At 41.9% G+C, this 24,693-nt stretch overlaps 1 protein-coding gene and 1 long non-coding RNA gene across 5 annotated transcripts in view; one reads left to right on the top strand and one right to left on the bottom strand.

Annotated features, from left to right (window-relative positions):
• The window catches only part of LOC115598188, a 26,086-nt gene extending 5,458 nt beyond the window's left edge, over window positions 1-20,628 (bottom strand). Inside the window, exon 1 of one of the 2 annotated variants that reach the window (XR_003987454.1) lies at window positions 20,162-20,628. This is a non-coding gene — a long non-coding RNA (uncharacterized LOC115598188). The remainder of the gene's footprint in view (window positions 1-20,161) is intronic. The other variant, XR_003987455.1, reaches the window with a different exon arrangement.
• The window catches only part of NUP50 (nucleoporin 50), a 16,829-nt gene continuing 12,721 nt past the window's right edge, over window positions 20,586-24,693 (top strand). Inside the window, exons 1-2 of one of the 3 annotated variants that reach the window (XM_030448855.1) lie at window positions 20,586-20,606; window positions 21,004-21,234. The gene's annotated coding sequence lies outside the window, so the exon portion shown is untranslated. Of the gene's footprint in view, window positions 20,607-21,003; window positions 21,235-24,693 lie in introns of those variants that run through there. The other 2 variants (XM_030448864.1, XR_003987453.1) reach the window with 2 other exon arrangements.

The raw sequence follows: 24,693 nt of genomic DNA, 5'->3' as shown, positions 1-24,693 counted from the left end.
AAGTCTCTTTAATTCATATTAAGTCTATTCACAGTGTAGCTCACTTTTATTAAGATAAGAAATGCAGGGGCTGCAAGCCAAGCAAAGGAAAAACATACTATCAGTCTTTCTTCCTGGCTGGTGTTAAATGAGCTCACTGCTGTAAAAGATCCAGCTAGTCCATGATGGTTTTAAGAAAGACAACAGAGCACATTTTATGAGAGTACATGATATAAACTCCCTCATATTCTGCATCTGGTTTAAACATCTCTGATGCTAAGGAAAAGATTACTCTTAGGAATACAGTAATTGCCAATAATACGAGTTGGTATTCTTTTACATAATGATAGTGTGTCAAACTTTGTCATCTCTCTCTAATGGGAATTTGCAATGGTATCTCCTTGCTAAGAAAGACAAACAAGCAGAGAAGTTAGTAAAGAAGCACTTGAATTACTTTTACTTGCCAAGATAACAATCAAAACATGTATCTTACTAAATTTAGCATCAATGCTTTCCCATCCCATAAATATTTTAGAGATGTCAAGACTCTCCCCATCCTTTAGGAGGGCAAACAGGAGGACTTTTGAGAAGAGCAAGAGCAAGACTGACTTTTAAAGTCAGCATGATGAAACACGCACACACAAAAAAAATCCGAAATACACCACAGTCTGAAAGATATAAAAAGTGCACCTCACCCAGCTATGCTAGTACAAAGTACACCAACCACAGTGATGTCTCTCACAAAACAATAAATTAAATTATTAATTTTTTTATTACTGTTTGTTGGCTCCTTGGGCTATCACATAGTATGCCAAATTAAGAAACTACTCAATGCTAATGAATCTAGGACAAAGCAGTGTTCAGTAAAGGGGGAAAAGGCCCACAGTGACAAACACAACAATCACAGGGTATAGCAGTGATGATGTGAGTGGTGGGTTAACCCTGGCTGGATGCCAGGTGCCCACCCAGCCACTCTATCACTTCCCTTCTCAGCTGGGCAGAGGAGAGAAAATATAGTGAAAAGCTCCTGGGTTGAGATAAAGACAGGGAGATCACACACCCCATACCATCATGGGCAAAACAGACTTGATTCAAGAAAATTAATTTATTTTATTGCCTATTAAATCAGAGTAGGGTAATAAGAGAAAAAAAGAAATCTTAAAAGACCTTTCTCCAACCTTCCTCTTCATCCAGAACTCAACTCTGCTCCTGATTTCTCTACCTCCCCCCCCCCCCACAGCACTGCAGTGTGACAGGGAAGCAGGGCTGCCATCAGCTTAGCACACCTTGTCTCTGCTGCTCCTTCCCCCTCACACTCTTCCCCGTCTTTATCGTGGGGTCCCTCCCACAGGAGACAGTCCTACATGAATTTCTCCAACATGGGTCCTTCCCATAAGCTGCAATTTTTCACAAACTGCTCCAGTGCGTGTTCCCTCCACAGGGTGAAATCCTTCAAGAACAGACTGGTTTAGCATGGCGGGTCACAAGTCCTGCCAGCAAACTTGCTCAAGTGTGGGCTCCTCTCTCCATGGGTCCACAGGTCCTGCCAGGAGCATGGGTTCCATCACGGAACAGCCTGCTTCACCATGGGCTGCAGGGGAATTGCTGCTTCAGCTCCTGGGGCACCTCCTCCCCCTCCTTCTTCACTGATCTTGGTGTTTGCAGAGTTGTTTCTCTCACATACTCGCACTCCTCTCTATAGCTACTGCTGCCCAGCAGTTTTTCTGAAATGTGTTATGGCAGAGGTGCTTTCACCTCTACTGATGGGCTCAGTCTTGGCCAGAAGCAGGTCTGTCTGGGAGCTGGCATTGGCTCTATCGGACATGGGGGAAGCTTCTAGCAGCTTCTCACAGAAGCCACCCCTGTAGGTCCCTCTCTACCAAAACCTCAACATGCAAACCCAACACAAACTGTGAGATACCAGAGATCCTTCTCAGTAGATCCCTTCCAGGTAAATGCCTATTTAGGGCAGCTGTAACCTGCTGCCTGTGTGACTAGCATGGGCTGAAGGAGGAAAGCAGGGGAGAAGAAAGAGGAAGGCAGTCTGCCTTCAGAGGCTTTTCCCGCTTCTGGCATAGGAGAAGAAGATGCCACATGCTAATTCATTTGGTCCTCCTCTGTGTTTGACAAGATTAGAGCTTGTAGCACAATCAAGTTGGAAGTAGAGGCAGACAGAGCAGAAATAAATGTCCATTCACATTCAAATCCTACACTAGGATGTGAGGAGATAACAGGGTCTCTAAATCATGGTGATAGTTAAGGGGAAGGGACTTGGGGAAAAAAGAACCTGTATCTGCAAGCTGCTTTGCAGAGTAGGGCCATCTACAATCAAAGGTCATGGGCTGAAGAAGTTAAATGATGGCCATCATCAAGTCCCTCTAGGAGCAGGTTTCAGCCCTTGAACTAGAGTGGAAGAAATAAATTTGTCTTTCCACAGACTTTAACAGCCCAACTAGGACCACTTTTCTCACCCTCTCTCCTCCACAACCCAAGCAACCTACTCCAGGCCTCCCCATTTCCACCAAACCATGACCACAGAAATGATCTTTGCTGCTACTTTGCCCCTCACCCTGAGCGTGGTTACTTCTACTTCTCAGAAACACTGAACTTGCTGCTTGCCCATGTAGTAAAGTTTTCCCTCAAATGCCTGTTATTGAAAAGAAGGACATTTCAAATAGGTACTGTAAGAGACAGCCACGAAGAACATTCTGAGAAGTGATCACTGCTATGAAAGGTAAAACTGAGAATCAAAACCAGTCAGCAGTTCATTATACATAATTACCAGCAAATTATTATTTGAATAAAACAGATTTATCAGAATGGAGAGCTGCCCCACAAATCACACTCACACAACCAGTACATCTATCTGTACTCAACAGGACCCTACCCATAAAAAGAAACACGAGTAGGTATGTAAGATCACTTGTTCATCTAACAGATCAATAAATATGTAGCTTAAAGCAGAAAATGCTGTCAACTCCTAACAGTAAGAAAAAGTGGAAGATTGTGTTGCTGCAGGACTGTCTGGTTAGCAACAAAAAAAGGCATTATAGAGGGCCTTTGCAGCTACAACCAGTATATGAAAAAAGTAAATTCTCAGATGCACTTAAAACTAAAATACATTCTGAACTCTACCAGGGCTGAGTATTGTTATCATTCATGTTTTCTACTTACAATACAATGTATGCATATTTCTTGTAGACAAGGCCTGGGGGAAGAGAGAATTCAAATGAGAAATGCCATAGTATGGCTGTCTGAATCAGCCTGATTAGACTTTCATATATTCAGGAAGATTTACAAATGGATTGTGTGCCTTTATTTTGAAAACACCCTTGTCTACACGACAACCAGTAAATCCAAAACTGCTGCCCTTTCAAGGACACTTGTCCTGAGCACAGGAAAGTGCAAAAAATATTGATAACGGAGTTCAAAATCTTTCTAGTTTCCCTAAAGGAGGAAACAAAAAGGCAGTCCAGAGGCTTTGAAGAACCACAGCTAAATATTAAACATCAGTTGGCTTTGAAAATGGATTCAGTTATAAATACAGACCCACAACCAAACATAAACCTTTGCAACTTTTTCTGTATCTCCCTTGCAACACTATCTGTATTTTCCTTACAACAGAACTGAAAGTCGTTCTGTAGTCTTCATGTTTTGTGTAACTTTAGGTCCCCTCCACCTCAGCAGCCACTGGCAAACTCTAGGATCCTGAATTCCATCCTCAAAAGCAACAGTGGGGCTCGTGTGGACCACAGTGCAAGGAAGGCAGGAAAGACACTTAACTATGGTCACTGCTGCCCTCTCACACCCTGGATCCTGGCATCAGTGTGTGCCATAAGCCTGTGATCTGCTGCCTAGCTTATTTTCCTCTCAAGGCAAGAGTTACAACTTTACTCTTACTGAGAACTGAGTTTCAGCTACAAAGGTTTGCTCTGTGTTGAGCTTTCTCATTGAATCATTCATTCCTTGCCTTGTTATAACCTTTCTAAATCCTGCCAGAAAATGTCCTGCATCATTTCAATTAATAACTTCTACTTTCCTCTTCTTCTAAACTCGATCCCCTTTCGTGGCACTTGAGATGTGTGCTTTATGCTCTATGCCTGTGACCTGAAAGGTGCCAAGTGCCAGGGCACCAGGCTGGCTGGTGGCTCCCTTGGGGCTGGGGTCAGCAGGGGCTCCCCACAGGGAGCAGGGATGGCTGGTGGGGGACCAGGGACTGCCCCAGCCCTGGACACGGGGCACCTCCCTGGGGACATGACAGGACTTTGGCAGTGCTGTGGGATTGCTGAGACTGGGACTGATGGGCTGGGCTGAAATGGGGATGTGGGGTTGTGAGCAGGAGAGAAAGGAGGTCCCAGGTGGGGCTGTGTAGGGACAATCAGGTCTATTAGTGTCCCTGATGCTAAAATCTTGTCTTCCAGTCACACAGGTGATTTTTTTTTTCCACTATTTAACATGAAGGAGATCAATTACATAGGATCATATGGGCAGCCTAAACATACATACATAGAAATTTACCCCATACAGCCAGCACATACCTTCAGTACCATGACAACTGGAAAGCATTCTAAAACTTTAATATCTTTCTAAGGCAAAAGGCATATTATAATTCCTCTTCCTTTATTAATATATTGGGTCTGATCTTCTATCCATTGATATCACAGTATATCATACTACAAAACAGGATTGTATCTTGATAATGATGTCTAGATGAACTAGTTCCCAAATGGATCAAGATGTTTTACAATATTTTGTGTACTTCAAAAATTATCAGAAAATACTCCCATTATAAACTGAAAAAATAAAAGTCACTTAAAAAAAAATTTAAAAAATTTACAAATTGGTGTCCAAAAAAGAAAGAGGTGTTTCCTGAGCATACCTTGCTGTGAAGAATAGATGAATGAAAGATACTAACCAATAATGTCTTTGGCCTTAAGCACTAAGCAAAACAGATAACAAAACCCAATGATTAATTAAACTTACCATGAACTTGCCACATTACCATACTAAAATACCCTCTCTTAGGCTGGGAGGACCCCCTACTCAGACAAGCCCTGACCTCTTAAGCATGCCTAGTTAAAAGTAGAAGAGCTACCACTCTAAATGAAGAGAACAATCACTTAAGCGTCACATAAACAGACACTATAGGCATACTTAAAGATATGGCAATTTTTTATTTCTTGATGCATAAAAGAAGCTCCATGTCACAGTGAAGGTGTGCTAGGTTTGTGGATTTACTGCCTAGCATCCCTTTCTGCACAGAACTGAAATAAAGAAACATCTCAACTGTGTGTGCCTTGGATTTTTGCACACAGGGTAACAGACCCCTTTTGGGACAACAATATCAAGACCAGAAAAGAGAAATGTTATTCCTCCCCTTTAGCAACTGAGAGATTTGGTAAAAAAGGACAAACCTAGAATGGCATTATAAATAAAAAACAAACCTGGGGAAGTTGTATATGGTATGGTACATTTCTATTTGCTGAAATTTCTATATTTATGCAGAACAGAAAACGTTAATGGCACAAACACACAATTTTTAAAATGTGCAGATATCTTTGCAGTCAGGTGAAATGCAGATAAAAAACTATATCGAAGTGCAAGGCACTGGTCCAGATCCCTCCCTTTATATCTGTGTGAACAACAGAGTTATCTATCAATTCATTTAGAAAAGCCAAGTACTTAAAAGCAAGAAAATGAGTATTTAAGGACCCTATAAATCTTAGACTGCCTTCATCATAGACACACGATTATTTCTAGGTATAAATAAATGTCTATTTTATCATAACAGAACAGCCTTAGCTACAGAATCCAGAATAAACATTATTCTCTATGTAAACATGGAACAATAAGCCCTGCAAAAAAGAAACATGAAAGTATACAATATGAAATATTATTCAGCCTCAAAAATAAGATGAATGTAAATAATTTAACTACAAAACAGAACTGAAGACTGTTCCTCCTGGGCAGCAGGTACAGTATTATTGCAAATAAACAGCACATATAAATATTTTATCACATGTTTCTTGACAGCTAGAGGGGTTTTTTTCACCTGAGAGGACAGTCTGTCTACATGGTGTACTGCATTATCTATAAAATAGCAGACACTAGCCACAAAATCACGTGCCCCCCAGTGTCCTCTGTACCACCTTCAAGCCCACTGCTTTGCAGAAAACTGCTGTCATGCCTCATAGGACTGTTCCTATGCACTATGGGTATCCTGTGCTTCTGGTAAGTAATGTTTTGTACTTTCCCTTATACTTGGCAGCATTTTTATATCAATTTCCAACAGGAACCCAATTCACTCAGCACACAAGGCAGATGATTGCCATGGAACACTTTGGTTTTTCCTCATTCAATGGGAGACTCAGGCCTTTCTTACTGAACACTATGCAAATCCTACCCTAAAAATAAGAACAAATTTCTCCTTACAACTCCTTGGGTTTTTTTTCACCCCCTTAAGCAAAACTTTTGAGTAGTGAGTTTACTCTTACAAAAAGCTAGCAGGTACAGAGTGTTGCTGCTGGCAGCTGAAGACCTGAGATGAGAAGAATGCACTGATTTCAGAAGCTGAGGCATTGCTCCTAAAATAGAGGGCAGCACTTAGCATGGAGCACTGCTTGTGAAGTCTTTCTCTTGTGGATTGCGTTGAACTGGGCAGCCTGCCCTCTGCATCTTCCTACTAGTTTTGGATTTTTACAGAGAAGTTGCAGCTACTGTCAGTCCCAAGTCTCTCTAAAGAATTTATCAGCGAACCTTCTGTGTGAAGCATATAGCATCTTTAAATCCATTTGAAAACTGGAAAATCTTAACCAAAGACCAGATTTTTAAAAGTGACCACTAATATTGTGTTTTGCATTTTTGCATCTACAGATCATGCTTTATGATTTGCAGGTGCCTCTGGGCACTCATGGATCTAAATTAAATCAACTACCACTGGGCCTAAATGCATGAAGTACTGAATAATACTAATTACTGTAATAATAATTTTAAAAAAGTAAACAAGAAAAAACATGCTAAAAATGTCCCTCTCAGCAAACCACTTCTCTTCCTCTTCCTTCTAGGTCCATGTTTCTTAACTCTTCACTGAAACTGGGAATTCAACAGCACTTCTCATAGGGTAGAGCAAAACACAGATCACATTACACCAATGTACCTTAGGTGGTAGGCACAGCACAATGAAAATATGAAAATATATAACTTCAGCAGGAATGTTGCACGTCTGCAGTGCAAATTGTCCAGAAACCTGAATAATTCACCCATGGACAAACCAAAAGTGGACTACATCTCAATGCAAAGATCATATATAACCAAATGGTTAGTGAGAACCTTAAGGTACCCAAGAGGACCTGTTAACTCTCGCCTCCTTAAACTCCCAAATCTTTCATCAATTTCTTTCAGTGACTCACCCCCTCATCCACCCATCCCCCCTCCTACTTTTACTTACTACCACTGCAATAACTGAGTCTTAAGAGGATTGGATTTATTCTGGCTCTGGGGGCTGATCCTATTGATAGGATAAGTAGGCTACTGTGGGAAAAATGTGTACTTTTTGGACAACAGAGAAAACATTGACTGTCATGCAGCAGTTTAGTTTTAAAGCACTGAGATATCTACAAAGAACTTACTAAATATTTATCATGGCTTCTGCACAGCAAAGTTAAAGAAGAAAGTAAACATTAATTTGTAAAAGGCTTAATAGCTCTGTTTAACAAGGCTTGTTAACATATTTTAAGCTATTTATTCTTGCTTTCTCAGCTTTGGAAGAAGTCTTTCTTAACAGCAACTGAAAACCCTAAATTAATTTCTTAGATACACCTTCATTTCATTTTCTCTATATTTTACTTTGCTCCAGTTTCTTTTATAGTCTATTAAAGGTATAAATATAATTTCCTAGGGGAAAATGCCATTACAGTACCTTGATTTCTGGAAGAAAAATTTAAAAATAATAATAAAAATAAAAGTTAAGAGATATACCAGAAACAATTATCAATATAACTAACTTCCGGTTTAAATTTGTCTTTCTAGTCTTTATTCAGTTCCCCTGAACTAAACAGCATTTTCTAATCACTACAATGATAAGATAAAATATCCCTTGAGTTTTATTATGACTTAAAAGCTACATGGTTTTTTGCAGTTGTGCTCAATAGCACAATAACACTCTGAAGTTGAAGGCAGACTTGTAAGCAGTTTGTTAGAAGTCCCCAGAAACACTGCAGGCTACAAATCTTCTAGAACCCAAAAACTGTAACTACCACTGCATGTGGTAGGCATCACTTTCTAGCTTTTATTTCTCCTTCCTGTGGGCTGTTCCATAACCTTAAGGGAGAGATCCACATCAAGCAATGCAAAACCAAAAATTTGTGAATGCTGAAAGTGTTTGCAGATATATAAATTTTATAGAGGAACAAAGGGATCCAGAACAAGTGTCTGCTTTTTAAACTGACTGAGCAAGTCTGGTCTCTCAAGGAAAAGATTCTACAGCAAACAGACCATAAATTGCTTTCAGCCATTAGGTGAAGAATGATGGTTTCCATTTTGTCAAATTCCAGACACTTATCTTGAAATCTGTTATGAAAGGCTGTAACAGAGTGACTAGAGGCAGCGTTCAGTTTTGACATGAAAACACATAAATCTAGGTGTACAGGTGAATACACGCATCTTCTCTATAAGGTTGCGTTACAATCAAATGGAAATTCCTTACTGGAATCCAGAGGGCTACTGCGATGATCACTGATAAGATGTTTGGTTTAGGGTAATCAGAGTCTCTGGCCTCCACTGACTAAATTACAAGGTCAATGAGAACTTATAGTTGACAAGAGCTAATGTACCTACAGCACAGGGAAAGGCCCAGATTGTTAATTCTTCAGATCATTAATCATATTTATAGCAATAAATAAGAAATTCCAGCCACAAAGAAAATGGTTTCCTATGGCTCAAGCAACCTCAGCGAGCAGCAACAGTCATTTCCACAGATCCACATTCCAATGTGGATTCCAATTCCAATTGCACATGAGTTATCATAGACTCATAGAACTGGCTGGGTTGGAAGAGACCCAAGAGATCATCAAGTCCAACCCTTGAACCGCCATTGTGGTTACCAGACCATGGCACTGAGTGCCACATCCAGTCTCTTTTTAAATATCTCCAGGGATGGAGAATCCACTACTTCCCTGGGCAGCCCATTCCAATGTCTCATCACCCTCTCCGTAAAGAAATTCTTTCTAATGTCCAACCTAAACCTCCCCTGGCACAACTTGAGACCGTGCCCTCTTGTCTTGTTAAAAGTCGTCTGGCAAAAGAGACCAACCCCTGCCTGGCTACACCCTCCTTTCAGGGAGTTGTAGAGAGTGATGAGGTCTCCCCTGAGCCTCCTCTTCTCCAGGCTGAACAGCCCCAGCTCCCTCAGCCTCTTCTCATAGGATCTGTGCTGGAGTCCCTTCACCAGCTTAGTTGCCCTCCTTTGGACTTGCTCCAGGACCTCAATATCCTTCCTGAACTGAGGGGCCCAGAACTGGACACAGTACTCGAGGTGTGGCCTCACCAGCGCTGAGTACAGGGAGAATCACTTCCTTGGACCTGCTGGCCACGCTGTTCCTGATACAGGCCAGGATGCCATTGGCCTTCTTGGCCACCTGGGCACACTGCTGGCTCATGTTCAGCTTCCTGTCGATCCAGACTCCCAGGTCCCTTTCTGTCTGGCTGCTCTCCAACCACTCTGTCCCCAGCCTGGAGCTCCCCATGGGGTTGTTGTGGCCAAAGTGCAGGATCCGGCACTTGGCCGTGTTGAACCTCATCCCATTGGAATCAGCCCAACTCTCCAGTCTGTCCAGGTCCCTCTGTAGAGCCCAATTATGTTTATAACCAAGTGAAACCCCTATGGCATGGGATAGAGCAAAGTGACCCTCATCTTGCTGAGCAAAGCAGAAGACAGAGTAACTTCATACAACCAGAGTGGACTCCATTTATTCTATGTGGACTAGATCAGAAGACCAGGGAAATGTAACATATTATGCCTGTTCCTCTCCAATAGGGCAATATTAATTTGTGCCCTACAGTGTAAACTGGTTTTGAGAAAACCTGCTGGGGTGAAGTATGCTTGCAGTTCAAGATCATACATCTTCCTTCTTCTTCCAGCTTCACACATCTTCTTTCCTCTTCACTAACACCAGCCTGTGCAGGGGACACAAGTATTACAGCTGGCCCTGTGTGAGCTTGGATTCACCAGGACTCTTGCTAGGGAATGAAGAGTTGGTAGTTAAGGAACAATGGTGCAGAAGATGGAAGAATGGAAGAGAAGAGACTGTCAGACTACTTGGTGACTATTAAAGGCTTAGAGTTCCAGGAAGCAGAGGAGAAGAACAGTACATGCTCTGCCAAACAGACTTAGCGGACATGTGAAACTGATAACTGAGTCCCTTCAGGTGCCCAGGTGCTAAACATCCCTAAGCCACCCCTCTGCAGAGGTCTTCAGTGATTTAAAATAGTACCCAAATACAAATACACCATATAATAGTGGTATCATTAAGCAGTTGAAGATCAGGAAGATTTGTTAACTCTATGGAATGCTCAAAAAGCCATGCACTGGCAACAATTTTAATGCAGTTTCAGGAGGTCAGCCTTATAGACTTGTAGCCAAAGGAAGTTAGGAAAGGGATGGCTATGAAAAGCAGGGCTAGGAAAAGGACTAGCTAGATTATTACTATAAAAATGTCATTGTGGAAGATATTTATGGGCAAATGGTCTGACAAATGGAACCATTAATATTCCCTCTCCACAGTTTTGTGAGTCTACCCAAGTAGCATCCTGGAAGAAAGGCAATATTTAATGAAAAATACCAACAATTCAACAGCTTCTACTGAACTACTTGTAGTCGTTGAGGCTTCTGGAAGTTTGGCCCATGACAGCTAAGACATTTTTATGTTTTGAGAAACCAACTCTTGATTTAGCATGTCTTTTCCTAAATGAATATACAAAGTCTGTTTAATAGTAAGTTTGCTGTCACTTCACAAAAATGTTTAGAAGTGTTGCAGTTAGGAACTAGGACACAATAAAACTCATACAAGTAGGTAAAGATTAATAAAACAATGTGCACCTGCCTTGTTGTCCACCAGGTAAAATCACCAGCAACACAAAGCTCTTCATACACAGGGGCTTGAGTTTTTTGGCTCAGAAATGGCAACAAATGCTGCCTAGCAAACGGGGCTTTCTGTTGATTTTTCCCCCCAGCTTTCATCAGTCAATAGCAGATGGAATTTCATTTTTCTAACAATTACTATAGGCTTAGAAGAACAACTCTTACACTTCCAACAGAGATGATGGAAAGCAACAACAACTATTAAAAAAATCCCACGCAAACATTCTGGCCATCTGGACACTGAAATGCAAAACTAGTGCTTCTCTACAGCTAGGCTCTTGTAATATGCCCACAGACTCCCTGTGGGTAGAATTAGGCACTGTATTTCTAAAAACTATCATTGATAGATAATAGCATAACTTGATATCCCTAAAGAAACAGTTTTCTATAAATATAGAAAACGTTAATAAACCTGATGGCTTCTTAAATGTTTATGGAGATGCAGCCAAAACTACGACATCTGTTTGTAAAAAGCTTACATATGAAAAATAGCTGAAGTAATTAGTATTTTAAAAATTAAGTCAGAGATACAAAGATCTGCAAACTTGGTACAAACTAATCTTTTGTTTGAAGTCTGGTAGGGCAGAATTCACATTACAGTCAGAGAATGAGAAAAATTGGCTGTCTTGACCTATTTTGCAGCTAGGACTGAGCAGAAGAGAGTTGTAAGCACTTTTGGATTGCTGAGATATGTTACTATGACAAAATATTCTACTCTCTCATAACATGATTCACCTTAATACTGGTGTGTTTGCAAATATTAATTAGGGCTAATGACCTCACTTTGAAGTAATTACTACTACAGTGATGATAAAGTAGAGTTCTAATAACGCCCAGAAGAATCTTGAAAATGGCATTTAAGAAATCTCTTCATATTTTTCTAAGTGAGGTAGCAGAAACCAAACTGTACACTTCTGACTTTGTATTTCAACTTTGAACTGGTCAGCTGTGTCTTCTTTGGGAAAATCCATTACATAGAATTAAATTATTGCATATCAGTTTAGGAATATTTTATTGAAATTCACCCCCCCCTCATTCAGAATAATGAAGAGTGCAGAGAAATGCTTTCCTTTTTCCTTTCCTTCCTTGTTTCCTTTTTCCTTCCTTTCCCTTTTCTTTCCCTTCTCTTTCCCTTTCCTTTACCCAAATTTAAAAAAAAATTATTAAAACACACACAAAAAAGAAAAGGAATGGCAACATTTAATTTTGTTTTGGACAAAACATGTCAACTGGTCCTCCATTGTTTTCATTTTTTGTCTTCCTTTGCCAAAAACAAACAAACAAAAATGTCCAGTTAATATGAAATTTTAATTTTTAGAATATTTTAGGGAACTATTAATAATTCACATAACTTCTTTACTGCACTGACCCTCCTTAGGGAAATGGGTGTTATGTTTTCCAGAGCTCTTTGATGCACAGTGATGAACATGCCTTATGCATCATCCCTTAGAAACCTACACAAATGTGCTAACTAGCCTAGACTGCCAGCTTTGGTACTTGGTAGCACTGGATGAGCACATTAGATGAGACATTAGAAACAGTGTACAGCAGAGACAATCCTCTTAGAAGACAACAGGAATGACAGTTGTGCTCATTTCCTCCAAGAGTATTGTAAAAAGGGTGAGTTCCCATATATTCTCAAGCATCTTCCTCACTGGGGAAAACAGCTGTGCCTAAGAGAGCTTAGTTTTAGCAGAACTGCAAAAATAAAAAAAAAATTTAGAAACACAGGAAAGAGGTTTCAGATCTAACTTTACATAAATTAATGGGAAAACAAGATTAACAACTGGAGTCAACATATCTTACAAACCACTATAAGACATTTTCTTATTTCTTAGCTATACTAATGGAAAGGTTTGTACACTCATGTGAAAGTACAGTTTGTTTTTTTTTTAAGTAAACATCAATCCTTTTCTAACAATTACATTTAATTTTCATTCTTTTTATCACCTTTCAAATGTCTTAAGTCTGTCAATATTTTGAAATGAAGCTTTTGTAAAAGATCTCATATGACCCCTGACTTTGTAATTGTGATTTTTGTTATTCAGGAGTAAACTCCAGTTCATTTCCACTCATAGTCTTTCTCACCAAGGGCCAACAGACAGCATAGTATTCTGAGAGGCTAATTAAGAGATTGGTGGTGACATTTTAGTAAATCCAATTCCCTGCTGGGAGATACTGCTTTAATTCCTTCTTTTATAATTTCTGAACTAGGAAGAACAACCAAGAAAACAAAGCCTTTTTATAGACAGTAATTTTGAGGTACTCAGGGGTTTGACAGTTGATCAGGTAAACACTGCAAAACAGAAACAATGACTACAAGAAAACCTGTAATGATACTCTAACCCTAAATCAACCCTGAGTTTGTTACCTGTCAACAGAAATGTAGGTGCTAAAGCCTATAAAATCACACAGGACTGAGTATTTTCTAATCAAGTCTTTTGACATAGTGTAGATCCTTATACAACATAACAGGCATATTTCCAATTAAAATACTTCTAGTAGTTCCTCAGAAACCTTCCGTGCAACAATATCTAGCCAGAAAAGCATAAACAAAAGAATAAGAATATGCCTAGAATCCAACTAAGTGTCTCTGGAATAGTCCTTAATGAAAAAATGTTTTCTTCAAGCATTATGAGTTCTTTAGCTACAATTAATAAAAGTTGACAGATGAAGCAATTAAAAAAGCTACACTTCTGTAGTAATAAAATTTGTAGACAGTGGAGAAAATGCTGATCTACTTTAACAAAAAAAAGCATCAAAACCAAAAAAAGGATATTTTTTCTTTTCCTATTTACTACTTTTCATCAAGGTATCTGCATTTGACTTCATGGGCTTTTTTTGCAGTGAACTGCACCTCAAATGCCTCACCCTCAGTAAAAACAGATGACCTGTCAAAGCTTCATACTTTCAACAGACCTGGCATGGTGGGTGATGCAATCATGTGGGCAATGACCTTTTCAATTTAAATCGAATGTGTCTTGCCAGAGCAATGCTGGATTCCTCCTTCAGTTCCTCTTAACATGTTCTCTGCCCCCTACTGAGACAAAATTACAATCTTTATTTTCAGCACTCATGCTGAAGACAGAGCTGAATGCAAACCCCCGTCTCCGGGTGACTTTCTGCTTGTCTCATACAGTTATTCCTGATGATTATTTTTGCTGCTGGAACAAGACACTATTTAGCATTTTTGAGAATGGAACTTCATACAGCTATGGTGTAGCTACAAACCAGGGGTTTCGTTTAACCTGGCTGAACAAAGTGCTCAACTGAAAGCTTTGGAATTAATCCGTATTTCTCAAGCACATGTTTGGAGTTGGTGTTTTAATTGGAGCCAGTCTGAAGGTTTCCCCCAAAAAAACTCTCTAGGGAAGTTCTTCTAAATCACTAAGACTGTATCTGCCTACTCGTGATTTTTGATTACTTAGTTCAAATGCTTTATGGGCCAGAATTTCTTCTGTGCCAAAATCTGCTAAGGGGAGGTTATGGTTCCCTGAGCCTGCAATGCCCATGTGAGTCATGGGGCTGCTTTCACTTGTGCCAGCTGGCAGAGGGATACAGTGGGCCAGCTAGCAGCCAAAGCTGGGTGGAGTGCAGGCACCCCTCAAACATCCCTTCTCTTCCTTTCTGCTCACTGGGAGACTGCTGCCAGCTCCTACTTGACAGAGAGCAATCAGTTGCAGTCTCTATCTGGCAGTGCTGGGTTGTCCAGAGAGACTATGCTGGCTGTAGAGTATAATCTTCTATTTCACTTTCAATAATGAAAGGGAAAGGTTTTGAAGCTGTGTTAAGAACAGGATGTTCTTACTACAAGAGAACTCGGTGGATTTAAGGACCACATACATCATTGTTGCCTGATACTGATGTGAAAATTCAGCTCCCTAGGCCAGCAGAAAGTATTTTCATGTATTCTACTTCGGTTTATCATGATGGAAAATAATCAGTCCTTTCAAAACTACGGGGGTGATCTCTGGCCTGCATCCCATCGGGATGATACTCTTATCCTTTATTATACCAGAGGGAGTCTTGGACCATTTCTACAAACTGATACATAGGTCGCCCTTCCCATGAAAGTCAAGAGGCTTAATTTGTGACATAAAGGACTGCAAGGTCTCTGACACACTTATCTCTTTTCTGAAAAGCATATTATTTCTGGAATCCCATCTACTTACACTAAGTTTTAACTAGATTATCATAGAGTTGTAAGACTACACTGGCTGTAATCAAACCCGATAAGCTTATTTAGTTTTAGTCTTTACCTCCCAGAAGCATATAAACAAATTTAGTGTTAGACCCTAACAAGGACACTGACAATATCAGGGTTTTGTTTTGGGTTTTGGGTTGGGTTTTTTGTTTTGTTTTGCTTGTTTTTAGAAAGAGGCTTAAGTACTTAAGCTTTTCATTTTTACTTAAAAGCTTGAGTAAACTCTATACACATACATAGTTGGTTTACAGTGAGGTGTAACTACAGAAATAACTTTAGCAGACATTCATCTGGACATAGGGGACTGTGGACTACAAATTCAAAGCTCACTTCAGTTCAGGGTCTTTCAAAGCAAAATCCTGAGCCTCTTAACACCCACACCTTTGAACAGGCCTGCTGAATTTAAGACTGCTCAAATCTGTTAGCACTGCAGATTCAACAGCTAAATTTAGTGCTATGGCATCCAATGAAAAATGCATTATACATCAGGTTGCAGTATTTCAAGACCTGATGCAAAAAGCAGTCCAGGAAGAAAATGGTATATAACTTTCATTATATACCATGCAAAGTCACATAAAGCAGATATAACTCAATTTACACTAAAAGTTATTTAAAAACAAAGAGCTTGGTATTTTGTGTAATTGTTTATCATACTGTACTACAAGGTGAGCATATAAATAAGGTAAAATTTCTTCATAAATCAATGTTTAAAAGAGATACAAAATACCTTGTTTTGGGCCAGGCAGCTATCTCAAACCGACAGATTTACATGAAAAGAAAAATACACATTTGCACAATTATGCCTAAATATCAGCTCCTCTTTTCCCAATTTACTTCAGCCCCAATCTTTCAGACAAGTTCAGTAAAGGTTAACTTCAACCAGCAGCTTAATTTGTGAGAAAATGGCATATTAAAGATGTTAAAAGGCTGCTCTAAGGAGTATGCATGGTGGAACTATATTCCTGTAGTGAATGCTCTCACCTCTGTTTATTACACAGACATGAATACCTCTGCTTGAATTCCAGTGTGCTGTACAAAACTAAGAAAAACATTGTCTATCCCACAAACTTTATAAACAAAACTGTAATGCATATTGCCTGAGAAGCACTGGGAGTGTCACTGTGAGACTGCACACATAAATGAGGAGTGTAGGTCTCCATCTCAGAGAACACAGGGTACTGGAAGGAAATTAACAGGAACACAGAAGCAAGTAAGAAGACAACACAGCAATAAAGCTACTGTTTGCATAAATCACATGGGGGTTGTCCCTAGAAATTTGTTGTTTTGTGTGAAAATGCTTTATGTTCCCATGCATTTCTATATTCTTTCTGAAACAGAAGTAGATATATTTTGGCATAAGTTTGTCAATTTTAAGATCTGCATAAGCATTTTGCTTCTGACAGCTATTACGTTGTCACACGCATTGTTCTGCTTTGCAACCAGATGGGTCTGGAGGTGTGCCTGTGTATCCTCACAGTACCTTCAAATCACTCAAAGTGTACCTTAAATACAATAGAAGGATAATGCTGGATAAGACCTCCAGAAATCATACAAAGTGTATCTGAAAGACATTTGTCATTATTCTGTAATTAAAAGTGCTAATGACAAATATACTGTGATTTTTCCTTGGTAGACTGTAACAACATTTAATTGTTCTTACAGAATTTATGTCAACTTCTACTTTCCCTTGCTAGAAAGTCTGTTACTACTTAGTCATCCCTTCAATTGACATAAAGGTTCTATTATTTTTCCAACAATCTGTTACATATTGGAGGACAAATTATACTTTACACCCCAAACCTTCACTTTTCTTTATCAAATACAGAATTATTTTGACTTTGCAGTTATGATTGCAGGTGGCTATTTTGTACCCATCTGAAGGCTTTGTGTCCAAATCTGCACACAACATTTCAGCTCAAGGCTTATATATAATTAGTTGACTCTAGTCATTAGTAAACTTCCAAACGTTAATTCCTCTTAGAACACTGTAAAACAATGCTTGTGGTCTGCTACAAATCCATAGGTTTCCCCAACTTGTTCCTGTTGTACAAGTTGTTCAGTTATTCCACACTGTATTTGTGGAGGGACTGTACCTTTTAGTTCTCAGGTGATATACTTTCACTTTTTTTTTCAGGAATCTATGAAATTACATGTTCACTTTTAAAACTTTTTTCAACTGCATCAGCTAAGTGACTGCCTCCCACTGTGAGTGACGTCCACTGACCAACTGCACCTTATCTGAACATCTTAGTTCTAAGTGTTCAGCATCAACTGACTGTAGTATTTCAGCATGTTGAATCTCTATTTTTGTATTATGGGATGACATTAAAGTAAGAGCATCCTATTCTGCTGTACCCATCATAAAGACCGCAAGAAAATACCTTCTAAAACTTTCTTTTAACTAAACCCCTTTTAACTGTATTTTGCAGCATCCTCTTTCTAGTCACTTCTGACTTTGAAACCCAAACAAGAAGGGGGCTCCTCTGTCTGACAGGTACCGCTCAAAATGTGACCCAAGCAAAGAGAGGACAGATGAAGTCTAGTTAAAACTACAGAACTCTCTGAATGCCTCAGGCTCTTTGCTTTCGTCTTTCTTGCAGCCATGCCTGCCCGCTGGTGTCTGCAGGCATACAACTTTGATTCACTGCCCACTTTATCGCCTGAGCATTCTTGAACACAAAGAACGCGAAATACCTGCTAAATAGCACTGACCTCCCCTACGGATACTCACGGTTTTGAGTCCCAAGGCAGCTACTAGGAAGGACAATAAAAAGCGGTGTGTATTCTTTGGGAGGGGCGAGAGTTGGCCGTCTGATACAGAATTCATAGGCGGAAATCTTTCTGCATGTTTATGCAAATCCTGCTTGATTAATGTTATCATTGGCGTACTTACAGAGCTAACTTGTGTGCAGAGTAAAAGGATGCTGGGAGGGGTATAAACAGAGCTGCTCTTAACAGCTCCTGGAAACCACAGGGGTCAGACAATAGCTGAAGACAACAGCAAGACAACCGCATCCCAAAGGGATCGAGTGGAAAGCAAGCAGGAAAGACTAGAACCAAGGCAGACCTTAAAAATTGCAGGAGGGGAAAGCTCCCTAAGCAGGAACTCAGAACTTGGGTGCAGTAGGAATTAGCTTTCATGTTTGGGGGCTAAACAAGCCAAAACACACAAAAATCAGGGAGAAACTGGCATGGCTTACAGAGAAAAGTCAAAGAAAACCGATTTAAAAAATCTATAAATCTTCTTGTGTGATGGACAATAGGGTCACAGCGTTACTAACAGCTTTGCACATCATTTGTTCTAACAGAAGCAGAGAGCAGTTATTTTAGAAGTTCTCTTTAAAATATTTAACTCTGACTGTTAACTGCAACTATGAAGGAGCAAACTAGAATGCAGCCAAACTGGGAAAGAATAACTTTATTAGGAGCCTGCAGGAGAGCAAGTATTTATGAAATATTAAACACAGGTAATAGGGATAGTTCAGGGGGTTTATTTTTTAAGCAAGAGTAGATTTTTCAAAAGGACTATGGGATAGACAATGCAACAAAAGGCTACAAGAGGGGTTTTTTTTTGCATTTCTATATTAAAAAGACTTTTAAAAGCACATGGTGTCACTAGTGGGATCTAAATCAGCTTGATGTCATTTACTAACTGAATTAAGTAAAACTTTAAGAAAAACTATTTATGGAAAAATCACATGAAAAAGAATAGAAGAGACATGCAGAATAAAAATAGGGCTCATGTTAAAGTGAAACAATAAAAAACAGACGAAAGTAGATTCCAAATAGAGAAAAAGATGTCCCAAGTAGTCAACAGCCTGGCCTTGAGAGAAGCTTGCAAGACACCTGCAAGATACCTGCAAGAGAGTGATGGGAAAGAGTACTCCCCACAACTTACAGCCTTGAGAGCTGGGTAGAAAAAACATTCAGTAATTAGAGCCACTGTATTAACATGCTGTTGATCTATTAATGAGCTATTAGCATACTAAAATACACACCCATAGGGTAGAGGACTATGTCCCTACATAGGTTGAGGACTCCTACTAACAAAGAGCCCCTTACTCTTTGAGCACGGGCAGTGAAATTGTTGAGCATTGCCACTTGAAGTGGGAGCAAGGTATTAGTTAACCAATCATGGGTGCAAATAATGTTAAGAAAGTTCTTTCTCACGATTTTGTGTATAAAACTAGCACTGGCGTTTTGGGAAATTGATCTTGCATTGTGGAATACCCCTCTGTTCTCCTTTCTGTGCAGAACTGGGTATCAAAGCAAAAGATCTCAACTCTGTGCATGGACTGGCAACAGACCTGCTTTGGGTACAAGCTGAGTGGCAGTTAAAAAAAAATAATGACACAGTCCTGTATTGACAGTACTGACAGTGAGCAATACTTAGGAAACGTTTAATTTTAAATTCAAGGCATTAACCCTGGTTTATCACATCATTATTCCGTGATATTTTAAATGTTTATCAGAAACCCTAAGGGAGGTGAAAAGTTTTCCAGATTATTTCCTGAAAACCGTTCAAAACGTTTATAGATTTTACAAGTAAGAAAAACATAGCAAAAACATATTGTTCGAAGGTTAAAACCAGGAACACAGCTCGGTGGGGAGTGGTTCTATGTCTCAGGAGTCTTGGGGCCCAGCTATCTTAGAAATCATGGCCTCATCATCTGGCATTTAGATGTTTTTCCCACCATTTAGTAAATTTACGTTTTAGAAGAGCTTTTTTTTTTTTTAATGTCAGGTCAAGGTGTTTCGGCTTGCAAGCTTAATTCAGTTGAGTCTCAGTGTTCCCTACAACAGGGCAGGAGAACTGCAGCTACTTGGTTTACTCGGATTACCTCAACTTTTCCAGGTCGGTGTTTTAAGGCAGCACAGAGCTGCTGTACACAGAGACGTTTGGGAATCGCTGTTTCCAACCTCTAACTACAGCTGAGCCCGTTACCTTCTCTCCGGGAACTTCACCGTCGACTTAGCTCCACGCAGGGGCATTAAGGGAAGGGCAGGGCATGTGGGAAAGGCCAGGAGCGAGCCAGCACACAAGCCAAAGCTTTACAGGCCAGTCAGGCGCAGCACCGGGCGAACACCCGCCTCTCCCGCCCTAAGCCAGGCCGGAACCGGCCCTGCCCCGTGACTCAGCGGCAGCTGGGCCCAGCCGGGCGGGTGAAAGAGCTGGGTACAGCTACGACTGGGTCGGACACCCTTCCACTAACGTACGCCGCCTCGCTTAAGGAGAACGGCTGCCGGCCGGTGGTCACGGTGGCCACAACTCCGGCCTCAGGCCAGGTCCGGTCCGGTCCGGTCAGCCCGGGATGGGGTTTGGGTGTGTGGGGGGGGTGAATGAGGCCCCGGCCACGTGAGGGAAATTCGAACAGCCGGCGCGAGATCCCAGCCAGCCGCGGGCAGCACGCGCGTCCCTGCCGGCCGTTGGCGAGGCGGGGCCTCCCATTGGGCGGCGGCGGGCACGTGACCCGCCGCCCAGCACCCGCCTCCCCGGTTCCGCCCCTTCCCCTCCCGCCCCAGCAGCGGCGGCGGCCGCGGGACGGGGAAGGGGGGGGGGGGCGGGGGCGCGCATGCGCGGGGCCGGAGCGCCTTTTTTTTTTTTTTTTTTTTTTTTTTTTTTTTTTTTTTTAATTTATTTTTTATTTTCTGATTTTTAAATAATTCTTTACCCCTCTGTCAGGAGGCAGGTGATGTCGGCGGCCTGACGCCGGGTTACGCGGTACCGGTTAGCCGAAGGGGCGGAGGGCCCGGCAGGGGGATGGTGAGCGGGCTCCTGGCCCGGGCAGCCTGGGAACAGACTCCGCCTCCTGCCCGCTGCAGCCTCAGAGCCGGCCCCGTAGCCCCGCGCCGCCGGGAAGAGTCAGCCGACCGGTCCCGCCACTCCACTCCCGTGAGGGGAGGTCCCGTGGGGGTGAGTACCAGCTCTCTGTTCCTCTCTCCTTTCCCTCGCCGCCCTTCCCGCGATCGCCCGTCCTGGTGCCTTTTACCTGCACGGGGCGGACGGGTCACGGCGTTGTGGGGGAGGGCCGAGGCTTGGCGGTCGGCCCCGGCGGTGTGCGTAGGGTGGGCGGCTGGAGGTGCTGGCGTCTCCGAAGGGAGATCGTTCGCTTTCCCGGCCGATTTGTGCTTTCCCCTGGGGCTCCCGGTTACGCGTGCGTCCCAGCTCGGGCGGGTGTCTCCCCGCGGCCCTCCCCGCCCGGGCACGGGCCCGGGCCCGCTGCTGGCACCGGCTTCCCTCCGGAAAGCGTGTGGGGATCAGGTGAAGGAGGAGAAGGGGTAGTCCGGCTGCAGGTGACACTCGCCGGCCTCAAGCAGGAGGGCTGGAAGCCAGGGGAATGCCGAGCAGGGAGGGGAATTCACCCTCAGAGCCCGGCGCCGCGGCGGGGCCTGGTTCGCCCTTTGCGGGGAGGGGGGGGGGGGCATGGCAGCGGTTTAGCGAACGGCAGTGGGGCGGGGGGACGGAAAGCCATCCATCCGCTTTGAAAATAGCGGAGTCAGGGAGGGAGGGAGGAATTCGTGATGTTTGAGGAACCGCAGTGAGGCCTTTGGAAAGGGAGCCGGCGGCACGCTGTAGGGTAAAGCGGCAGAGCCTCCGCCGGCACCGGAGGTCTCCCCAGGAACGGAGAGCCGCGGCCGCCGGGCTTCCCCCGCCTCTGCGCACCCGGAGGCACCTCCGTCACCTCCTGCTCCAGGGCACTGCTGGGGTTGGGAGGTCCCCTTAGCGCTCGGGGGCTCCACCGTACCCCGCGCGTCCTCCCTTGTGGCGAGCGTGATGAGAGAGCAGCGACTTCCTGAGATGCCTCGTCGTGGGGCGGGCGCTCCGGTTCCGGTAGCGCAGATACCGTAGCCCTTGTGGTAGATATAGGTGATACGGGTGAACGCAAATGTGAAATTGTCTTGTTCCGGAAACGCTGCATTAAATAGGGCAGATGTTCTAGTTACTGGGTGGATTTTAGTAGTTCAACAAAACACCTGTATTTTGGATTTTTTTTTTTAAATAAAGAGAGCTGTTTCTCAGTATACTCTCATCTCAACCTGTTCAGACCATTCAGAAACTTCTTGAAGGTTGTCAATATCGGATAGAGGTGGGGTTTTTGTTCCCTCTTATTTCACAGGTGGTAAAAAGCATCTAGGGTTTTCTCTTGCTGCTGTCTTCACGTATGTCAGATTCTCTTGTTTATTCCTGTTTTCAGTACTGATGTATAGAGCTCATGTAAACACAGGTAGGTGCACAGAACCTAGAGGCCCAGCCAACAGATTGACTCCTCTTAGTGGAGAACAGGCTTTCTAGTTAATGTCATGCTTGTGGCTGGGTTCAAAATGGTAATTTGATCTCCCAGAGAATCTGATGGTGTAATTCTAGGTCTTATTCTAGGTCTTAACTAGCCTTTGAACCGTGGCTGCTGCCAAAGAGATGCATGCAGTCTTACCTTTCTCTGGTTGTGTTTTCACACCCTTTGTGGGAAACCAGACAGGGCAGCCAATATGACTTCTAAATAAGTATTTTATTTTTTTCCTCAATGTGTCAGATTTTAATAGTTCCCCAGTCTGATGTGAGTCATGGAGGGCATGGTGGTACCTCTTCTTTCAGGATGGTGTGGTTTATGCTATTACAAAGCATTTTCACGGAGCAGTCTTTTGACACTGTACTTCCAAAAGATTTTAATAACTTGACCTTATTGAAGTGTGCAGTGTGTCAGGCCAAAATTCATGGCTTTTGATGAGTGATCTCTACAAGACTGTTGTACAGCTGGATTTTCCGTTATGCTTTAAAATATTTCATCAGCTAAACAAGATGTTCTGTAACCATGTATTGTTATCATTTTTGTCCCAGAAATTCAGTTATTTGTGGAATCCTTTTTATCTGGCCAGGTCTGAATCACAAACCTTAAGAGGTTTTTTTGAAGAGGTTCAATTCTTGCTCGAACTTGAGATTTAAATTGCTACAAAACTTCATCTTCTCCTTAAAAAGTCTTTATATTTAGTGTCAGCTCATAGAATCATAGTTGGTAAAAACTTTTTGTTTTTCATTTAAAATTTGAATAATGTGGTTGGCTTGCCAAGTCTCTTGGATACAAAGTAACATAATTGGACTCACTTTTTGGTTTTGTATGCAGCTGAAGTTATACTTCAGTTAAAACTATTACAGACATTCCTTCTCCAAAGTTGCTTTTCTCTTACTGCAGAGATAACTAGCAAGATGTTGATGAGCTGCTTACATTAATTGCTCTAAAATCCATTAAATGCTCTGTGGCCTTTGGAGTGAAAATAATTTGATTTATTTGTAATAGTGTTTTTAAAATTCCTAATTAGTAATATTTTGTCTATCCCGGGTTTTGCAGGAGAGCCACTGTATTCATTCTTACCCAAAGCAAGCTTTCTCTCCATTTGCTGCCATTGGTTCTCATCAGTATTTGTTTTAGATGCTATAAAGAAATTTACATTCAAGACTTGCTGCTAACGTGGTGTCCTGGTTTTGCTAGGATAGTAACAGCAATTTTCTGGTCAGGGAAACTGTATTTTTGAGAAGACTGCAGCACCCAATCTGGTAGGAACAAAGTTGATTGCAAGTTTTGTTTTAGTTTGTGGTCAGCCCTAGTATCTGGGTTTCCATAGTGATCAAGGTCCTTGGGAGCTTCCAGTTATCCAGGTGCTAAAACTAGGAGGAGAGGAAGCCAGGGCAGCAGACCCAAGCTGGCAAACAGGATTATTCCATCCCCATGTCATGCTCACTACAAACTGGAAAGCTTGCTGGGGATGTCTCTCTTTCCTCAGTGGTCTCCATCCCTGGAGGCTTTTGCCTCTCTTTCACTCCTGAGGCCTGTTTGATGTGAATATTGAGCTTTCACTGGAGCTGTGGTGCTTGCAGTGTTTGATGAGTATTCTGAGTTTTGTGTATTTTATAGCAGTGTTGGTATTAGCTTTTAGCACTATTTTATCAAATCTGTTTCCATTTAAACCCATAGGTCTCTTTTTCCTGATTGACCTTCCAGGGTGGGGAGTGGTCATTGGGTGATAAAAAACCTGACCTGATGAAGGGACGTGGGTATCCTGAAGCAAGATGGAGTGGAATATGGAATGTTTTCAACTGATCTTTTTTCCCTATTTTGGATTTTTCTTGCAGCCTGTCAGAAGAAGTGTCAACCAGATGTACTGGGTTATGGGACTGACATGAATTTCTCTAGCAGTAATGCTGCTAAAGAAAACTCATCCTGTAATTTAACTGTATGCTTCTATTGTTGCTTAAATTTACTATCAAATAGGGCTGGATCACCACAACTTTGATCTCATGTGCTGTTGGTTGTTGTTGCAACAACAGGTATCAAAAAGACTCGGTTTTCAAGCATCATTCCAATGTTACCACCTTCTA

Source organism: Calypte anna, chromosome 1 (assembly GCF_003957555.1).
Source record: "Calypte anna isolate BGI_N300 chromosome 1, bCalAnn1_v1.p, whole genome shotgun sequence".
Lineage (NCBI taxonomy): Eukaryota > Metazoa > Chordata > Aves > Apodiformes > Trochilidae > Calypte > Calypte anna.
Note: the sequence above shows the minus strand (reverse complement) of the source record. Positions and strands in the feature narration are given on the sequence as shown.